Source organism: Parasteatoda tepidariorum, chromosome 5, assembly GCF_982258835.1.
Source record: "Parasteatoda tepidariorum strain Cologne lab strain chromosome 5, Ptep-v5.0, whole genome shotgun sequence".
Taxonomy (NCBI): domain Eukaryota; kingdom Metazoa; phylum Arthropoda; class Arachnida; order Araneae; family Theridiidae; genus Parasteatoda; species Parasteatoda tepidariorum.
Genome location: NC_141759.1, coordinates 75,881,501 through 75,896,607, shown reverse-complemented (window position 1 = coordinate 75,896,607; position 15,107 = coordinate 75,881,501). Strand labels below are relative to the sequence as shown.

The following is a 15,107-nucleotide window of genomic DNA, read 5'->3' as shown; positions in this document are numbered from 1 at the left end:
GAAATTTCTTTTTGTTTGATCTTATATTTATTTTTGTGCCGAACTTTATTTGTATTCTTATATTACAGTTTGATTTTATTACATGGAATTCGCAGTAGTAATATTTTATGTTCGATGTGTATAACAACTTCTGCCAGTTTTGTTATCAAACTCATTCCCTAAGGCAGAAAGTGTACAAAACTTGACATACGTAGCAGAATAATTTTTGCTTGAAGTAAAACTATTTATGTCCACGTTCCTACAAAGCAATTTATGCCCAAAACGGGATGAAAAGTTTAAATGCCGTAAATAATTTATTTTTTTATATAAAAAATTAATATTGACCACGAAAGTGTTTTGACGATACCCACGGAAAATTTGTGATTATCAAAAGTTCTGTTTCAGAGCAACAGATATAATTATAATGAAATTAATTTTTAATTACAATTCCTTTCAAGGAGTTTACCTTCTTTAGGTAAATAAGAATACCACGATTTTCATTATTTTGTACGTCATGTCATTTGAGTTTAGTGTGGATTTTATCTTCGATAAAGGAAATAGATTTCTGTTTGCATTTTCAGTTTCTGTCCGGGAGTTGACCTTCTTTAGGTAATTTGGAATATCACGATTTTCGTTATTTTATAGGTTTTGTCGTTTGAGTAAAACGTTGTATAGCTCTTGTGGACTCTTGAGTCATTAAATTCTGCATTAAATTACAATATCAGGTAGAGTGGAATTATTACTCCAAGCATAAAGAGCTTGCCTCTCAATAAGGGGACCCAGGTTCGAATCCCAACGATGGTTATTCAATTCGAATTCTACTCCCCGGTTTGCCCCGACCATAATTATGACATAAAAATATCTTCAGTGACAGGCAGATCATGGGCTAGAATTCCCTTGCTGTCGTGCTGTGTGAAATTTTCGTGGTTTTACTCTCCATGTAACGGCACAAATGTGTATTTTCATCAATAAGGCCTCCGGGAAGACTATATTTACAATACTTGATTTTAGAGTTCCTATGTCTTTTGGGTTGTGTTCAAAATTACAAGACTACGGAGTTAAATGTTGATAGTCGTGATGCTGAAAATGGACCAGCTGTTCATCACCGGTTAAAAAATTTTAAAAGATGAATAATTAATTAAATAAATAAAAACAGTTTTGAAAGTGTATAGTTAATTTTTCTAATATCTCCAAAAGTGAAAAAAAATCTGCTCTGAATTAAGTGAAAAACTAAATAATTACTCTTGTTATTACTGTAATAAAAATATCCCCCAGAACTCTGTTTTATAAGCATAAAAACTGTTGCTTCTTCTAATACTTGCAGAATTAGGGTGGGGGGAAAAACCTGCACCAGTCTTATCACAACACTGAATTAGTTTAAGAAATTAAGCCTTAAAAAATTTCTCACTGTATTTTTTAGATTACTGAGTTTTTTGCGCGTGTTTATTTTATAAAGTTACTTATAAAAATTCGAATAAAATTACAATCAAATATTTTATGAATTTAATCTTTCATTAATTTTTATTAAGGGAAAAAAACTGCGTGACTTAAATCCAACCTTCAAGTTTTTTTTCTTCTTTTCCCCTTGAAATTACTAAGTACATTTCCGTAAATACAAAACAGACTTCTTTCTCTCTGGCAACCAATTTCATTTAAAAAGCTGATGTCATCCCATTGTCCAAACTTAACCTCAAACACGCGAATAATGTCGACACAAAATTCCAATAGGTAAAAAATCCGGTGTAGGCGGTGCGATGTCCTTTTCAGCCAAGATTGGCCGTCTGAAGGCCAATGCCAATGTTGGCGATCAATATTCCAGCACGCTTTCTGCTTGGCCCCCTTGGAAAGATTCCAGGTTTTTCCCGCGATCTCTTCATTATTTTGTTTGATTCTTCCCTCTTTTTTTTTTCTTCATTTTGTTCGTTTCACCCATACCTACTTTTTTTTTCCAGTATTATTGGATATTTTTATCTTTCATGAATGCCCCCCTTTTTTTTTTCTCACCCCTGAGGGATGTTAGGGGAAAGAGAGGACGAGCTGGATGGCTGAGTTGATAAACTCAGTTATGCATAGCTGGGCATGAGCGTGTTCGACTGAAAGCATCGTATATGTTGTGTATAGTGGGGGTTGTGTCTTGGGAGGGAATTTAATTTTGTAAACTTGATTTGCTTTTTAATATGGCCGCAAATAACGAGACTACTCTAGTGGAAGGTAATCCGAATGTTTAGTAACAGCTGCCAGAGGTTCTCTTTATTCTGCGTTTATTTAGAGTGTTATTAGAATGTAAGAAACGCTACATGACATGTTATGTGTTTTTTTTTTCCCGAATATTTTTCTCTTTAAGAAATTTATCCAATTTCTTAAGTGCTGCTCATAGTTTAAAAGAACAAGTTGCTGTTAGAGTAAATATTCATCTTCTAAACGGTTGTACTGATTAAATATGTAACGCTTACCTGCCAAGTCTCCTGTTTTTTAACGAAGGCTATTTCCTGTATTTTACGACTATCTCCTGTTTACCCGTATATTCGCAAATTTCTCCGTTTTCATTGAAGAAATTTAAAAAAAATTGATAAAATATCCGCTGATGGCAAAAATACTTCTCTTATTCCTTAACAGATAGCGCTGTTGCCGGTACTCCAGTATATTGAGTGTTAATAGTTTAAGTAAATATAAATAATGGTTTAAAAAATCTTCTTTAGGTTAATATTTATTTACATATTACTATTAGGTTTAGTTTTATTACTTCGCTTAATGTAAGTGCTTATATTATTTCCAATTTTGAATTTCTCTTTTTGACTTACATGATTATGCTTGTGTCAAAACTTTACTCGTAGCTTAAAAAATGCCGCTAGTAAAATCTCCGTTATTTTATTTCTCCAATGGTGGAAAGTATAATAACGTAATTTAGTGGCTTTTGTGAAGTGGCTTTTACCCCTGATTTTCAACAGGGTAGTAAAATATGAGAAAAAATATATAATACATGAATTTCAAATTATTAAATTTTGTAAATTTGTGAAATTTCAGACATTAAAATATTGGCACGTAATTTAGGTTTTAATAAATCTCCGAATTTTTAGTAGGATAATTATAAAGCGATCAAAACCAAAGCTGCTAATTACGTCAAAATTGAAACATCCAATATATAAATTCTAATTTAGTGATTTTTATTCCATAGCTACCAACTCTTCTGCATTTTGAAAATATACTTTCAAATTGTGTACTTTCTTTGAATTGTACATATATGCACATATGCTATGTGTTAATTAATTTTTAATTAATATTATGCTATGAATTAACATACATATGCTATGTGTGTGTGTGTGGGATAGTCTCTTTTGCCCTGCTCAGAGAATGACATCTTGAGTTTTTGTTGTGGTTCAACCTAATTGATGTTGTATATCATAAATTAACATGTTAACCACCAGTGCCAAAAAAATTAACCATATTTTTCTTCTGTTTCGCATTTGTTTGAACTGATTGTATTAAAACTCTATATTCAAATTGGGAAAAGTTTTATTCCAATAATTATATTTTTGATTAAATAAATAATCGTAAGAAACTGACACGATAAGATTTTCTATTAAGAACTTCATTTGCTTCAAAAATATAGAAATTGGAGATGGCAGTAAACATATTTCAAGGTTTCAAAAACAAGCGCTCATTTTCATGACTTGCCAGGCGTGAAAGGGAAGAAATGTTAGTTACTTCACTTTGGTTTTTTCTCAAAAGTAATATGTTGTTGATTCTTTGAATAAGGAATAATAATTGAAATTATGTAAAATCTTCTGCATTTTAAAACCTATTAAATAAAGAAGTAACAAAATATTATGTGATAAAGTGAATTTCAAAATATAAATTTTGCAATGATTATAACTTACAAAGCAATAACGTTTCTCATGAAGGTCTTTTATAACATGCTTCAGAGTTTTTTGTTTTTATTTCACGAAAAAATATTAGGTATTAATTTCTTCTACAACGGAACAATTCATTTTTTACCCTTCAAAGTTGTATTGTAAAAAATAAATACATAAATAGATAACAATGCTGTTGTAAAAAATTGAGTTACTAAACAAAATCAAGTAACTATCTATTAATATTTTATGATTGTGTCTAATATTTGTTTTATTTATATTTTCTAAGTATTTAATGATATTTTTTTTCCAGTTTATTTGCGAAGTTGCGGTTAGCTTTGATACCTGTACTTGTTGATACAGTTGTCTAAAAAAACGGCCTATTTTTCCCATTATTATAACTTTACTATTAAAGTAAATTACCGTGGTCACATGCGTCGGTCAGAGTTATCTTAAATTTCTTATAATTTGAAATTTGTCCTAAAATTTTAATTTTTGACCTTAATCTTCCTAAAATGTAGAAACTCCCTTCTCATTTCAATCATACTAAATATTATTTTTAAATTACGATTTGGGCATCAAAGGGTTTATGAAACTAATCATGTAAACAATAATGCATGAATAATGTTCTCCAAACATCCGGATGGGAAATATTTTTCGCTTCTTCCGTAAAATTAAAGTTAACTGAACTTGCTTTGAAACGAAGCGTCTCATTCATAAAAATAAGGCTTTTCAGTTTCTTTTTTTTTTTTCTAACCAAGAAAATAATACAATAAGCCTTATAGTTTTCTTTTTATAATGACATTTGATAACGAGCGAACGTAGATCCTATTTTAAATGTTTTCTTTGTAAATTTCATTTATATTCGCATTTGGTGCAAATTATGTTTATCTGAATATATATATATATTTTTTCTTTTCTTTTTTTTGCTAGTAAATGGCTCTGAAACACAATATTTTGGGTGAAAAATAATGCATTCTCTTTTTATTCGTTTAATAAGCTCTTAGAATTCGAACATTTTTTCTTCTTATTTTGCTTGTGATAGAATAAATTACGAGCAAAATGTTGGAAAAGGTACTGTTGGAAGGATGCTGGAAAAGTTAATTTTCATAATGTTTTCTTTAAAAGCTATTATTAGTTTTTGTTGGACGCCTTTTCATTTACAAATAACAAAACGTTATTTCACCCTGTAATATTTTTTATTATTTCAGTTTTTTAAAAGTACTGTTTACAATGATTTTCTGCATCCCGGATGTGATTTTTGTTGTTGTTGGGAATGAAGAGTAATTATAATTATCTTTACATGGAGTTCAATGGCCATAATTTATTGATCCCGACATTTTTGCTTTGCGCGATTTGATTTCAACTTTTGAAATTTTATATCCCCTATCATTATTTAAGAAAACTTGTGAGAACTAAAAAAAAAGGGGGAAAAAGAGCGGAAATCGCGATTATGAACATCGAATAAAGGAAGATGTCTGCTGTGTTTTGAAATAGTTTTTAAAGGTAATTGTAATAAGAGTTAAGCTTGTGAAACCTCTTCGTAAGTTTTTCTTTTAAGAGATGTTGATTTTAAAATTACAAGAACATGAATGTCTTGCTGTGAGAAAAAAACATGCGGGTCACCCTAAATAACTTTTGATCTAATGATCCTTCATGTTCTAGGACTCAATCTTAATGGTTCTAGAGGATAATCTAAAGTATTCTAATTAGTCAGTGCTTGCGTTATTTTAAATTACGAAATCAGACACAAAAACGTAATTTCTCTGACTAACATACCTTTTTTTCTTCTTCGGATTCGGATTTCTGGGAAATATGGTACTAATAGTTTGGTCAGGAGTGCGGTCGTAAAATTGGCCACCTTAATGTTAATTTTACCTTGAGCATGTTTTGCCGCATGGCGAAAACTTTTTAAACGGATTTAAAAACATTTTGCACACAATTGAAAAATTTATTTTTAATTATAATTCCACATCAAAATATAATATTTAATAAATATTTATTATTTTTCACTCAATTTAATAACAGTCGAAAGAAATTTGAGCTGTAACGTATCAATTTTTTTTATATTAATGCAAAAAAGAAAAAGAAAAAGGCAATTTTAAATGGCAAAATACAAAATTTGAGCGAAATCGGTTAATAAGTTTCTTAGAAATCGAATTTTAATTGGAACAATATCACTCAGATTGCGGTTACCCCTATATTTCGGGGGTCAGAAATTCGAATCCGCCCGTAAATAAGGTATGTTTATTCAGAGAGTAAGTTTTTGTGTCTGATTTCGTTAGTTATAATATCGTCTGCACTAATTAATTAGCATATTTCAGATCATCCCCTTGAACCTTTATGATTGAGTCCTAAACCGCGTAGATCCGATCATTAGATCAAAAGTTATTCAGGGTGGTTCGTTTTCCATTTTGCTCACTGTATATATCGTATTTGGAATAATTCTGTTAAGTTATTGTATTAAGATGAGTAAACAGTATAAAATACAGTAAAGTGTAATTAATTGTATTGGAAAATATCACTTTTAATTAATATTGGAAAACATGCGTGAAACCCCAATTCGTTTTAATCGAAAAATGAATCTGGAGAGATTTATAAATCCTCATCTAGACAAGTGCTTAATTGGTGCAGCATAGTTCTTTATTACGACACGGGATGAGATGTAACAGAGATCTAATGATAAATGAAGAGATTGAGTAAGGTTATAAATTATTTCGCTTGTTCGCGACATGTATACAGCAGTCTGATAGAATCTTCTTCGTTTCCCAAGGGTAAGAACTAAGGAGATAATTTACGGTTTCTGGAAAAATAAAGTCATCAGTTTTAGTCATTTCATGGTTAAGCTGTTTTAAGTATATTGTGAAGGGAAATGAATTTTCTCAGAAAACAGATCCTGAGGAATTGTGTGTTTTTTCGGTAAAATAAATGAAAAAGATGGTTAATTTTACTTTCGTTCTTGAAGGAACGCTACAATAGCAATTTCACTGGATAAAATAAAAAGTTTAAAATGTTAATATACAATTGTATACACAGGGGTCTGTCCAGACATTTTGTGAAAGGTCCGTTTTTGTAAAATTGTGAAAAAATTACTCGTAATTTGTGAATATAAAATAAACGTTTAGTCACATTCTTTCAACCAGGGTCCGCTTTTGTGAATTTGTGCAAATAGGGTCCGTTATTGAAAAAAAACTTTTTCAATGAGTTTTTAAATTGTAAAGACATACAAGATTATGCTCAACACTGTAAAATTATAATTAAAGAAATTAAATTTTCAAAAATAAACAGCAATTGCAGCTACTAAATTAGCGATGCACCATATAAATATTTGGTATTTAGCCTATACTGCTGAACGCAGAATATTCATTTCGGAGGAATAAAGGAAGAAGCGTCTGCCGAAGACAAAATTTAGTTCGTTTACATCTGTCTTTCTTCCCGCCCCTTCCTCGGAAAGGTTTATTCAATTAACAAAAAAATAATGAAGATAAAAAATTTTGTGAAGGGTCCGATTAAAAGATAAATTATTTTGTGGAGGGTCCGTTTTTAGAAAAAGATATTTTGTGAAGTGTCCGTTAACGGACCCAAATTTCTTCTAAACAGACCCCTGATACTCAAATATCAAATCATGTTCTGCCATGGGCTTACGAAAAAAAATAAAGCATTTTTCATTTGTAAACGAATGGTTGAAAAAATTCGTATTAATAAATTTAAGTTACATTTTAATAAGGTTTTCGCAAAATTATGAAGCATCATTAAAGCTGCTTAAATTTAAAAGCTAATTTTTGTATTAAAAAAGGCATAAATGTTTCCTTGTGAAGGGCTATGGGGCAAAATAGTGATAGACATTTCTCCCAAAGTTGATATTGTTATTTAAATTGTTCTGTAGTTATGTCTCCGAATAGTAGATATTCAGGAAACTTAACTAGTTTCCAGAATTTCCACTAAAAGTCAAAGCAGTGCTCAGAAACATCGTATTGCCTTTATGGAAAATCGTGATGTTTTTCTCCCAAACGCTTTCTCGAATTCTTTGTAAACGTGCCTCATTGCATCAAACATTCCAGCTCAACATTTTAATTTGCCATCGTGCCATGCAAGCAATTTTCATGCCAATTAGTAATAAAAGTGCATATCTGTCCACTAGTAAAAATTGAGCTTGTTGACAAACGAATATCCAAAAAGTGCTTACTGTGAAATAGTGAATCGAATGCAACAACTTGGCATAGTGGCAACATAAGTCCATAACAGGGAAAAGTCACGAAATGTTATTATTCTGGATGAATCAGGGAATTTAAATAAAATGTCAAGGAAAATGAAGTATACCTAGAAGTCCATTATTTTTTCCTATCAACTTAAGTTTGCAATTTTTTTTTAAATGTTTATTTTTAATTTTAATAGCTTTTTTTGGTGTTTTGTTACATATTTTCGGATTAAAAATATAACATCGAAAATAATATCTATACCACTTGTTAAAAAATCAGGGAAATTCAATGAATAATGTTTTTTTTTTTTTTTTTTTTTTTTTTTTTTTTTATAAAGTGTTTGGTGCCACCATAAATAGGGAAAAAAAAGTTAAGAAAGACTACGTGGTTCAATACAGAACTCTTATTAATCTTCCAAAGAATTTTTTTTATCTTTCTTGCAATAAATTGAGCAAATAGTAATCTTACGTTAAAGAGCGCAAACGTGATCTTCTAGTCACAAATAAGAAAAGTGGGCAATAGGGAAAAATCTGAGAACCACGATTGTACCTTTTAACATTTACGCAAGCATTTTGGAGTGTTGTTGACTTAACAATGGTTTTGGATTTATTTTCCTGCTCTTAGTGAATTTCTGAGGATTTGGAAGTGAATGTGGCTTAAGCGTTATGCAAGGCAAATTGATGAAATTCTTCGTTTGATTTTCGAAATGCGTGAAAAGATTTTTAAAAGTATTTAGTCGATTGCGTTGTCGTTGGATTATCTTAAGCAATGTTCAAACCTTATAAAATTAACTTGTGTCGAAACCTCAAAGTTTGTAACAATAGGAACTATATAGAAAGAGTTTTTATATTCAATTAGTATTGGATTTACTTTTAAACAGTTGCTCGCAGCAAGGTTTGGTATCAACTTTTTTAAAAGAAAAGTCGACTTAAATTAATTTTTAAATTGGATATATTTTTATTCTAATGTTTTATGAGTTTTTTTCTTAGATTTTTTTTGCAAGTACTATCATTGGCTTGTTTATTCATTTATAAATGTATGTAATGATGCATTTTCTTTAAATTGCAACTACCATTAACAAATTAAAGTACTCTAGATTTATCAGTCTTGAGCGAGTTGATATTTATGCATTTGACTTCAACCTCATCGCTGCTTTAAAATTTTTTAAAAATAAATAAATAATAATTAAATAATGATTATATCTTATTTCCGTAATTTCAGTTCTGAAACGAAAGGATATTTATTACCTCAGATTTTCCTTAAATATCTGCGGTTTCTTGCTGTCAAAGAGAAATTTTTGCGGTATGGGCTATAATTTTTCAATTTGGGGATGACCCATCGTTTTTATATTCAATTTTTGATTTCAATCTAAATTTTTTCATTTTGGGACGAAGTTGTGTAAGCTGTGATGATATTCCAAATTAATGAATATCATTAAATTGTCGCAAGAAATATAAATTAAATTTTGCATCTTTTTACATTTTAAACTTTGCATTTTAATAACATTACATAAATCTTCGTTGCTACTGCAAAATAACTTCGCATGCAACAAAAATTAATAATTTGTCGATTATTAATTTTTGTCAATCCAACTACAGTTAATAATCGTCGTATGTAGACGAAGTTTTACGCTCTTATGGTGTGTTTATCCTACAAGTTTGATCTCTGATTTGTGTATTGTAACATTTCGTGTGTTTACGAGATCAAAAACAATAAAGAATGCATAATAAATTATCAAAATTAAATTCCTGAACACAGCCTTCTTTTTGAATTCATAATTGAGCATAGAAAATTCACAAATTATAGGCTACAATTTCTTTTCTGCTACGCGCAAAGAAACAATAAAAAATAAGTAATACGTGCTCTGCAGGGACCAGCTGTGGGCTGCTTATATATTCTATAATGCTACAATGATTGCTACCGAACTACGTTTACGCCGGATGAAATTGAGCAGTAGAAACTGTCACCTCACTGACACATCTGCAGCTCTGATCTTTTGAATTGGATGACGTCAAATGCCGTCATTGTGTACGTAGAACTTTACGACAGTTTTTACTCTAAGAAACGTTTGCTGACGAAGCCACCACTCGCCCTTTACGCTCGTATTGTGTGTTTATCCAAATAAGTTGGAAATGTTCTTTTTTGTTTTGAATGGGAACTACATATTTATTAACTGTACACTGATGAAAATTTTGCAACTTGTTGCACCATAATATCTGTCAAATTTTCTGCTACCTAAATAAAGTTTTAAGTTAAACCACATTCTTTTAAGCTTTATTACGCAATACTATGATTCAACTTAAATGGCAATATATTTCAGTTAAACACCTAATTAAGGTTGCAGAAAATATGTACCATATTACGGTTCAATTACTAATATACCTTTATTTATCAAATTATTTAAAAAAATTATCAAAAATTTGAGAAACTTTTTTTGTTTTATTAAACAATGGCTATTTTACACTTAAGCAAATATTTTCTTTAATATTCTAAATTATTTTCTGATTTTTCGTAAAATTTTTATTAAATGTTTATCATTTAATACTTTGTCTTATAACTAGTATTTTTTTCTGTTTCAATGATACTTGGAAATAATATTAGTGGGACTCCCTGTCGGTGCATTAAGGTTTAAATCATACCATACTTATACAACTTTTAAGATTGCCAACGTTAAATTTTATCTCTTAATCTTTATTTTAACCAAATTGTAAGAATTAAGCTACTCTAATTTGATGTACATAAAAGAATTTTAAAAATTAACCCCTTTTAACTTCTTAGGTTTAAATTTAAAGCTAAATGGTGTTTAATTGAAATAAAATTTTTAGAAAAGTAATTGGAATTAACAAAGCAGCTATTTCGTTGGCAACAAATCGAAGCTATTCCTGAAAAAATATTTAATCACCTCTAACGATGAAATCGATTTTTAAAAGAACGTTTAGTTCGTAAAGCCATTGCTGCAAGCTAGTCCTGATTTATTTAAGGAATTAGCTGACTAATCCATTTGTGAGACTTTAATCGCTTTTCTTTCCATACTCTGTCATCAGTTCTTAAGATAGGGTGTTTTTTCTTCTCTTCAATTGAAGAATGATTTCTGTGCATATTTCCTGCATATCAGTTACAGCCATCTCACAGATCACTTAAATTCGACACGACTGTCTCTTTTCCCCCCCTCTTTTTTTCATAAAATTTTTTAAAGTTCTGATTTTATTTTTTATTTTGAAGAAAATAGAAAAAAGAGGGACCTTTTTTTTATTATTTAACCTCCTAATACCCAAAATTTTTAATCGTATTGTGCACCTTTATTATTGTCAGCAAAAAATAAGTAAATTGTATTTAAACGGTTGTTTTGTTGAATGCTGTAAATTTTTATTCACTGAAATCGTGTACTCGTAAGTGTATTGTATTAGTTGTAGATTATTTTGTATGGCTAAAATACAAAGCAATTATATTAGTAATTAAGAACTTCGGGATTTTGATTTATTTCTGAACTATGCATTTTTATTTAACTTCGTATTCTTACAACATCAGTTATAAAAGAAAATTATATTATCTTGCTTATTATAAGTTGTATTGATTTGTAATTGAGCTTTATCTGCTCAAAAAAAAAAAAAATATAAAAAAAAAAAAAAAAAATGAATAAATAAAAAATAATCCAATAATTCTTTCTTTTATTATTCCAGAACTAGATCAGGTTTAGTATCTAGTTTTTCTGTAATATATAAACCACATTTAACACTAAATTTCATTTATAATATGAATAATAAACCAGTTCTTCAAATAAATACATAAATGTTTTTAAAATTTTATTACTTATCAATATTAGCTTTTTTCAAAGCTAGAGGGCGCAAGCTGTGAGTTATAAACTTATTTTGACAAAATAAATTACAAAGGACACGATTTTAATTTTTATAGAGCTCACATGATTGATTTTCTGAAGTAAAAAAATTACCTTTAAACTAAACTTGTGCATTCTTTTTTTTAAAAAAAAAACATGTTAAATATTGATATTAATCAAACATTATTGATAATAAATCGTTTTTCTGCAAATAGTTTTGTGTGAGACATTAAAAAATGCATAGTAATCTTGTGATTTAAAATCAGTTTCCTTTTGTTTGAATCTTAAAGCTAAAGGCGTGAATGTAATTTGGAATATTAACAGAAATCACAACCCAAAGAGTTTTGATTGCGGTGTTGTTTTTCTTTTCGACATATTCATTTGTTGAGAATTCTGAAATAAGACATTGTGAAAATGATTGAAATCAACACGAGGATAGATAAAATATATATATGTTTAATTATTATAATTTTATTTTTTACTACTGTAACAGAATCGGAAGTCCTTTGATTTGATATACTATCACTTTCCCTACCTATCATTTTCGCTATAGCATAGAATGTTCCCATTACTTGAAATTAAATACAAGGTTTCTAAAGGCGTGAATGTAACTTTAGTACGATTCACTTCAACGCACTTCATTAAATAGAACGTTTCCTGTGACTTTCTCTTATGTCACTTCTAGTTTCCGTTTCGTTTTTTCAATTCCCATTCACTTACGGTTTCTTCATTTCTTTTCTCTCCCTCTTTTACTGTTCTTCTCAAATATTTTTTACAATGAAATATGTTAATGTTATCTCAGGGGTGTATGATAATAAAGGGGTTAATAATTCCCAAAATAATATTGCACTCTTAATAGTAATTTTGCGATGCTTTTTTAAATCACATATTTAAGAGAGAATTAGTCAAGATTAAAAAATACAAATAAAAAATTATTTGAACGGGATGTCAAATAAATCAAGCTGCAAACAAAAATGATTCTTTCTGTTCGTTCTGTTCATTCATTAGTTACACAAAAGGTATTTCTCACACTCCCTCAGGCTTTTTATAAATTCTTTTTGTAATTAAGAGTCTTTTTATCCATTTGTATTGTGCAAAATATAAAAGTACCTTTTTATCATCTGTTATTTTATTTATTGCTTTAAGTTTTTAGTGTTAATGTTTATGTGTTTGGCTCTATGTCAGCATGACGCAACAGGATTATGAACAGAGAATTAATATTTTATATTTTTGTTTATTTTACTTACGTATTTATTTGTTTGAAATTTCTTAAAATTTGTTTCGTTAGTTAATTTTTATTTTTGCTTACCCTACTCACAATTTAAATACATTAACTACCTTTTTACTGTGCGCAATTTCTTCGTAAGGAAGTGCACTCATTGTCAAAATAAATGAGACAATGCATAAATATCGCTTTCAACTACTGTAACCGAATTGGCGGAAAGATTTAAGCCTTAACTTCCCTAGCTTCGCGCTCAATTAACGCCATATAAATCATATACAAGAGTCTCTAGTGTAAAAAGTAAAAATAATTAATTGTGCTTCCAGATTTTTATGCTTCATAGTTGTCCAATGAATGCAGTGAGGAATGAAAAAGAATCCTTGATTGTATCCGTGTTTTGACTTTGTAATTGTTCTTTCCTTATCAGATAGAATTCATAAGTTTTGTTAATTACTCCCTTCGTGTGTGTTCTTAGCATTTCATCTTGAAAACGATAATTACTCTGTTTAAAACAGAAACTGATTAATTAGAATTTTTATGACTATGACATATTGTTTTTCACCTAGTTTGGCAACACTTTTTACTCAGGTGTTCGTTCATAAAATATGACTTAAGACCACTGTTGGAGGCTGACTCAATATGATGGTGATTTGAAATTCTGTAATCTAAATTTAGATGAACTCTTTGAGTGATTATTGCACATTTCTTATGACAATGCTACATTTTCCGTTTATATTAATTAAATAATGCACATATATTTTAATACCAACTAACAGCCTAAAATATTAATAAATTTCGATCTGTAACATAAACATTAGATAAAACTTTTAAAGGTTATTCAAGTTTTTACACAAAATAAAGTTTAATAATATTTCCGTTTAAATTCATTTCTAAGAGAAATTCCGTTTTAATTATTGTTTTACAGAATCTTTTTGATAATGAAAAAGTTGAATGAAGCTATAAATGTTCTGAGTTTTATTAGTTTTTGCCAATATTTTATATTATGAACTCTTTTTTTTTTCCTTTTAATTTTGACTTTTATTATTTCAAACGGTTTTAATTACCTGTACGCATTAAAAAATTGCATAAATTTTTTTCCATCAAAACATGTTTTATTCTAAATATATCTTTAATTAAAAATTGTCAGGTGCCGACTCTTTATGGGAAAATGCTTCGAAGTAGGCCAATTAAACCTGAATTTACTTAAAATATTCTTGTTTTACTCTCATTAAAACTTAAATGATAGCGTGATAGATTGGAGGATAATTGTTATTGTTTCAAAATAGGTTGCTTCTTATAATAGCTCCCATTAATGTTTTTCATTCTCTTTCTCAAGCTTTTATTAATTCAGCTTAAGAATTAAAAAGGAAAATATCTATACATCTAATTGAAACTAAATTCTTTGTACAACTTTTATCTGTAGCCTTGTAATTATTTATATTACTTTTTAAGTTTTTCTTAGATTCATATCTTACTGCGTTTTTCTTTTTTCTATTCCCTTATTGAGGTCGTGAAATACTTGCATTGTAAAATATACCCTGAATTCGTCAAGGTTTTTGAATTTTATTTTAAAAACTATAATTTGTTAAGGTTCGTGTAAAAACATCATGTATTTTCTTTCAGTAAATAAAAATCGTGATTAACCAAAATCTTAAACCAAATATCTGATTTTAGTTAAGGTTATTTGAAATTAAAAAAGTTATAAGAATATTTATTTTTTTTAATTGTAGAAAATCACCAGTACATTAATGCGTTATTATTAGACTTGGGACCTGAAAAATAAAAAAGGTAAAATTTGTAATTAAATCGACGAGACGTCTACAGTGGATTTCTTAAAAAGATGACCTGTTGTGGGACCTTTAATAGAAATTGTGTAAAGATATTGTGTGCATAACTCAAATGTAATATCGATATAAAAGTTGTGTTTAAGAAAATGGACTGTTTGTCCTCTCAAAATGCTTATTAGCTTTAAAATAAGTGACTTTAAAAAAAAAATATATTATGGTAATAATAATGATTAT

The 15,107-nt window shown here is 28.9% G+C and overlaps 1 protein-coding gene across 44 annotated transcripts in view; it reads left to right on the top strand.

The window, feature by feature from the left end:
* The window catches only part of chb (CLIP-associating protein), a 146,244-nt gene that overhangs the window by 77,092 nt on the left and 54,045 nt on the right, over positions 1–15,107 (top strand). The gene's annotated exons all lie outside the window — the stretch shown is intronic.